At 35.3% G+C, this 6,763-nt stretch overlaps 1 pseudogene; it reads left to right on the top strand.

The window, feature by feature from the left end:
- LOC112528987 overlaps positions 1-5,680 on the top strand; it is an 8,812-nt pseudogene extending 3,132 nt beyond the window's left edge.
- Positions 5,681-6,763: the final 1,083 nt, after the last annotated feature.

The raw sequence follows: 6,763 nt of genomic DNA, 5'->3' as shown, positions 1-6,763 counted from the left end.
AGGTTTGGATTGTGAACCCGTACTCATAAACGATGAATTAGCCATATTTGCCAAATGGGAAGAAGAAACAGAATAGAACAGTACAGGATTGATAAAACAGTGAAAAACTAGGATAAGTAGACTGAGGAAGACGACTGTGTTCTTGAGCAGGAAATAATGAATACCAAGAACAATCAAATCAAATTAAAATTTGATTTCAAGGCTTTGATACCAATTCTTGGACCGTATTACTCAGTTCAAGGTATTGAAAACTTACTTGATTAATTAGATAGACATTGAATATGCAACGGACAATATGTAAATCAAGCAGGTAGCAATCAATAAGAACACAATGAAGAACTCTTGAAGAACACAGGGAGAAAATGCTTCAAAGGATTTTCAATAGAAAATGTCGACAATTACAAAATAGAAGCACCACACGAAATACAAAGGCCTAAAGCTGCTTTTATACAAGCAAATAACTGCTATGACAGACCTAGACGTACTATTTAATCTAAGYCGTTCAAATAAAGCAGATTACAGACAAGATCACGTGTTCAGCATGAGCAGCTAATAAACCTAAGAAAAACGAGTTAAAAGAGATCCGCACAGAAGACTAGCTGCAGATCCTCTGTGAGACACGACAGAGGTTCTGTCGTCTTTGTCTTGAAACAGGGCCTATTCAGAGGACAAGTTCCAGAGTCTCTGTGAATAGAGACATAAGCTCTGTCACCTAAACCTTATACGATGGGCTTCTTGTTGAATGTCCTCTGCGGTCTTCTTTGACAGATTGACTTCTGTCAAACCTTGCTGTGTTACTTTTTCGATACTTTTACATTAAAAGATGAGAGCTAACAATCATCCTAATCGACAAAAAGATAATCAGGTTGGTTTTATATTTCTCGCATTGTATTTAATTTCATGTTCACTAAGTGAACAACTCTGCTTCTACTCCTTTCTTTCATTGAATCTATCGCGAAAGATAGATTCAATATGTGTGAATTGGCACGTTGTTGAGGTTTTGGTGGGTCTGAATACTAAAAGGTTTAACTTTTTTGTCTATTATATAATTAAATTTTATAAAGATTAAATCTTTATTTTGTTTTCATCTTTCTTATTGGAATATATTTTCTCAACAGTTTTATCATTCTCAAATCTTACACTATTCAAACCCCTTGCACTCAACGACATCGCTCCCTTCATCACCTCTCATCGCCACCCCATGGTCGTCTACTCTCATCATCATCCATCACCGTTGTTGTCCTGTGTCATTGATCTCTCTCTTTTTGATCTGTTTTTTATTTTGATTCTCCCTCTTTTCCAACATTTTTGATGGAGTATGTATAGATAGATAGATCAAAAAAGACCCAAATGTCCCTCACATAAGGGGCACACGATCTCACTTAATGATGCTCGCAAAGAACCGTTAGACCCAGGGACCCATAACAAAACAAAATACAACCTTAGTGACGTCGAGGGATGAGAACCATAGTTTTGGTAAACCACATAGATGAAAAATGTACTTCACTCAAAATATAAATTTTAACTTTCTTTCATTGGCTAAAAATATAGAATATAACTTATATGGATCCATCACTTTTATGAAGACTCGTGTAAAATAAAACACAATATATGAACAACTCATGTAAAATCAAAACCATAAATCAAAATACAGTATCTTAAGAACATATAAATATAAACAACAAATCTGTAAACGTTTCATCCAAATAATTTGTGATACAAAACCATAAATTACAACCCTATATTTATAGTTTTCTTCCATATACCAAATATGCATCAGAGAATGGTGCATTGGCAGTGGCAATGAGGTGGTCACAATATAAGAGAGTGGCAATGGCAAGAGGTTGTCGCAGTAGAAGATAGTGGCAAGGGCAATGAGGTGATTGCCATATAAGAGAGTGGTGGCAACAAGAGGTTATCTTAGTAAAAGAGAGTGGAGATGGCAATGAGGTGGTCGCAACATAAGAGAGTAGTGGCAGCAAGAGGTTGTCACAACAGAAGAAAGGCGATGATATGAGGTGGTTGCAACATAAGAAAGTGGCGGTGGTAAGAGGTTGTTGTAGCAAAAGAGAGCGGCAATGGCAATAAGGCGGTCACAAACATAAGAGAGTGACACCGAAAAGAGGTTGTCACAATAGAAGAGAGTAGTGGTGAAAAGTAGGCTGCAAATAGTGGCAATGCTCCGATAAGAAGCGCATGTAGATAGAGGATTGCGTCAGAGCTCTGCCTATTCTAACCGACTCAAGCTCACAGTCCAACTCAAATTTTCCTCCTTCACGATGATTATGAAAGTGACAACAACAATAGAGTTCTTCAAAATCATAGTGGTTTTCTTTCTTTCCAAACTTTACATGTGTAAATCTCTCGTGACAGTGAGGACAGAGCCCCGTTTCAACATCATTGTCAGGGATGCGACAACGAGGGTTAAAAACGAAGCAAACGAACAAAATAGAAACCCCAAATTATATACGTGTAGATTTATTATTTTCTTAAAAAACATGGAAAAAATATGAACTAAAGGTGCAATTTTTTAAATCAATTTGAATTTAGGTGCCATTTACCAAACGTTTATCCGAGTAAACGCTTACCAAGTCACTTTATTTTCCCGGATGAATATGGCAAAGGTTAATAAGGGGTGTTTGGGATTGCTTATCAAAATGGCTTATTAACTTATTTCAGTCTGGTACCAAGATAAGCAATTTTTTAGTGTTTGGGTAAAAAAAACTGCTTATACCGGTGCCAAACCGGTAATAAGCAGTTTTTGATAAGTTAATCTGTAGTGACTTATGAAAATCGACTTATTACCGGTTTACCATTTTAACCTTGTGTAACACCTATCTCTAATAATCATTGATATCTCTTCTCCATTAACAGATACATCTTCTCCAATCGATATCTCTTCACCTCTTCACCTCTTCTCCAAATCGATATCTCTTCTCCCATCATCATCGCCTCTTCTCCAATTGATATCTCTTCTCCTCCATATATACATCATCGTCTACCCTATACAATGAACAAATCGATACCCTAACCCTAGAGATCGATAACCCAATACGAACAGAGATTCCACTACAGATACGCTTCCTACTGCCTGTGAAATCATCGATCAAGAATCCGTTTGATTCGTCTCATCGTCGCCTAGAAAACTTCCCTGCGTTTTCCTGCATAACGAGGTTAGTGATCGATCTTCCCTGTTCCGTATTTCATTATTTGCTAGTTTGTATCTCGTATTATTGGCCACAAGTACTTTTCATGTATGTTGTTGTACCTTCACCTGTCTATAAATCGTGTAGCAGACCATTAGTGCCTTACAACTTTGGATATACGAACATGCCATATACTGAGAAGAGTTAAAGAGTACTACAACTTAAACCACAACACATAATTATAAGTTTACACATGACTTGTAAACTTAGAAGCACTGCACTTTATATTCACATCTTTGATCTGTCACCTACACGCTTGTCATGTTAACTGCAACATGTTCTAAGCCATGGTTTTACAATGTCTTAGGATCAACATTGTTTGGTTACACATCCCCCCTTAAGAATTTCTCATACTTCTGCTCTCGGTTCTTATTTTGGATATTGATGTTTCTTGGTATTTGAAGATTTCCGTGATCATATCAAAGATCTCCTAGATCAAGTAAATTTGGGTGTTATCCCTAATTTTTGTTCTTTAAATTAAGAGATCGTTCCTATCCTTCCCTTAGTTGAAAAAGATATGGATAGAATTCTCCATCAATTGTATCAATAAGAAATATATGAAAACCTTTGAGGTTCAATGCTAACTTGTTAAAGTATCCATGAGTAGTAAGTTCACATAAGATTGCAAATGCTAAGCATCCTATTACTGAATCCTCCCTCCCTATATAGCTTATGTTTATAAGTTTAGACATGACTGATAAACTCAAAAGCACTGCATTTTATGTTCACGTCTCCCACCTACCTGCAAATTGTTAAGTTTCCACAAGTCAAAACGCCTAAACCAGTCTTTATATATGATATTTATTTAGACAAATAACAAATCAAAAGATAGAGAAACATCAAATTACATTGTAGAACATCATTACCAGTACCAACAAAATAAAGCAGCTATATTACCACATAAAAACATAAAATATTAGTAGAGATAGGGTATTGATTTAGGGGATTAGAATATGAATTGGGTTGCTGTCAAGTAGGCTGCCAAGTTTTGTATAGCATGTCATTGATTTAGGGGATTAGAATATGAATTGGGTTGCTGTAGGAAATATCCCATAATAAGATCATCCAAAAACTCCCCCATCCCTAAATACTTCATTCAAATCTCAATTATTTTCTCTAAACAAATGGGTTTCAGCTTATTGGATTTTCGTAATCATTGAAAATATATATACATGTATAGATAGATGGGATCACATAAAACCTTTTTTTGCACTTGAAACTTTACAGCAAAACGTCGTAAATGTAAAAAAGCCGAATTTTTACAATAAAAACACTGTGAAAATTACATCACAAGGCTTAAGTTTATAGGACCATGCTTATGGGCGTCCTAATTATTTTTTAGGATATTTTGAAATAAAGGATTTAAGAATATAGTGCTAGAGGATTGCTACTGGAACTCATTTATACAACATAATGGAAACTGAATACATTGGTGGTCTTTTTATTAACTTTGTTATTCAGGTAATGGACGCGAACAATGCTCCCGTTGTTGCTAGTGATACATCTAAAAAGAATAAGCCAAAACTTGTTTGGGATAATACTACCTTTATGGTGTTCATTGATTTATGCATGAATGAGGTTAAACTTGGGAATAGACTTGGTAGTCACTTCAATAAGGTTGGGTGGAGAAACATAGAGAAGAAGATTAAGGAACGGACAGGAAAATCTTTTGACAAGAAGCAACTTAAAAACAAATGGGACACTATGAAGAAAGAATGGAAGTTGTATGATCGTTTAATGAGGATTGAATCTGGCATTGGATGGGATCCCGCGAGAAAGACAATTGTTGCATCACCAGAGTGGTGGGACGAAAAAATAAAGGTAATAGTTACTATTTTATATATATTCTTTTGTTTGCTATTACTTTTTTATGAGTTCCTAGTGAAATTTGCTAATAAGAGCCATTAACACACAGGGAGATAAAGATCTTGCCAAGTTTAGAGACATAAATTTGAATATTTATCAAGTGTATTATGAGCCTTTGTTCCGGGATTCCGTTGCCGTTAGAGATAAGACTAAGGCTCCCTTTGAATGTCAAAACAATAGTGGTCCAACTAATGTTGAAGATGAAGAAGATCATGAGGGGAAAGGAGATAGTGATGAAGTGAATTTAGGCGACGATGATAAACTTCTTTTTCCGCAAAGTAGTTCGAGTAAGAGGAAGAAACTGAATAATGTCGCACCTACCCGTTCAACCAAGGGAAAATCTTCTGTAACTTCCTCATTTGAGGATAAACTAGATACTGTATTGGAGGCACTATCATCACGAAGCACACAAAGTTTTTCATCATAGAATAATTATTCACCAACGACACAAGAATGCATGGACATCGTGACACGTATTTGAAGAAGGTTCAAGGATGTATAGCCAAGCATTACGCATCTTCCTAAAAAAGCAAGTCCGTGAAAATTTTATGGTTCCAAAGACACACATGGCAAGGATGGAGTTTCTTAAGTTACTTATGGAAGAATGATTCATATCGTGTATTATCGTTTAATTTTGTGATATTATGTTTTCAACTGGTTTCATATCTTGTATTATCGTTTGACATTATGTATGTCGTTTAATATTATCTATCCTATTTATATGCCTTTTTAATATGTTTGATTTTTTTATCTATTAATAGGATGGATAGTGATGACTCTGATTCGAGTGATGATAATGAAATAAATTGGATGGAAGAGGAGAACAGATTGCTACTATCATGTGCAATAGCTATCAAAGGGATAATAATAAGTCATAAATTGAGTAGCACGCGTATGCCTTGCCGTAGATCTTCTCGGACAGGAAACATATTTATTAATGAAGTACTTAACGGTCATCCTAGACGTTGCTACGAAGATTTCAGACTACATGTCCCAGTATTCAAAATGTTATGTTCAAATCTTGCTACACGTTACGGGTAAAAGCCAACACGTAATATATGTATTGAGGAGTCTGTTGGTATTTTCTTGATGACTTTAGCACATGGGTGTGGGAATAGGTTAATTCAAGAAACCTTTAATCATTCTGGAGAGACTATTCATAGGCATTTTCATGTTGTTTTGAAAACCGTGCTTAAGTTAAGTGCGGACATCATAAAGCCAAATGCAAATTACAATGAAGATGTACCCGCACATATTTTAAATAACTCTCGTTATTATTTAATGTTCAAGGTACTTCCTATATTTTGCTTTGTATTTAACCGTAACATACTCATAGATTAATAAATTATTTTACTTATATGTGTAGGATTGTATTGGTGCTATCGATGGGACACACGTAAGGGCATCGGTTCGAGAGCATGAGCAAGCAAAATACATTGGTAGGAAAGGATATGCAACGCAAAATATTATGGCAGTTTGTGATTTTATTATGTGTTTTACGTTTGCATGGGCTGGATGGGAGGGAAATGCACATGATACACGAATATTCTTTGAAGCCTTATGCAAGAACTGAACTTAAATTTCCACATCCAATCGGTGGTTAGTTTTTTTTTTTTTTTTTTTTTTTTTTTTTTTGTAGTAATGCAAACTTTTATGTTTTCATACCATTTGAAACGAATAACAGTAGTTTG

The sequence above is a fragment of the Cynara cardunculus genome, assembly GCF_001531365.2.
Source record: "Cynara cardunculus var. scolymus isolate 2C chromosome LG 16, CcrdV1, whole genome shotgun sequence".
NCBI classification, from domain to species: Eukaryota; Viridiplantae; Streptophyta; class Magnoliopsida; order Asterales; family Asteraceae; genus Cynara; species Cynara cardunculus.
The sequence above is the reverse complement of the archived record's forward strand: the minus strand, read 5'-3'. Positions and strand labels throughout refer to the sequence as shown.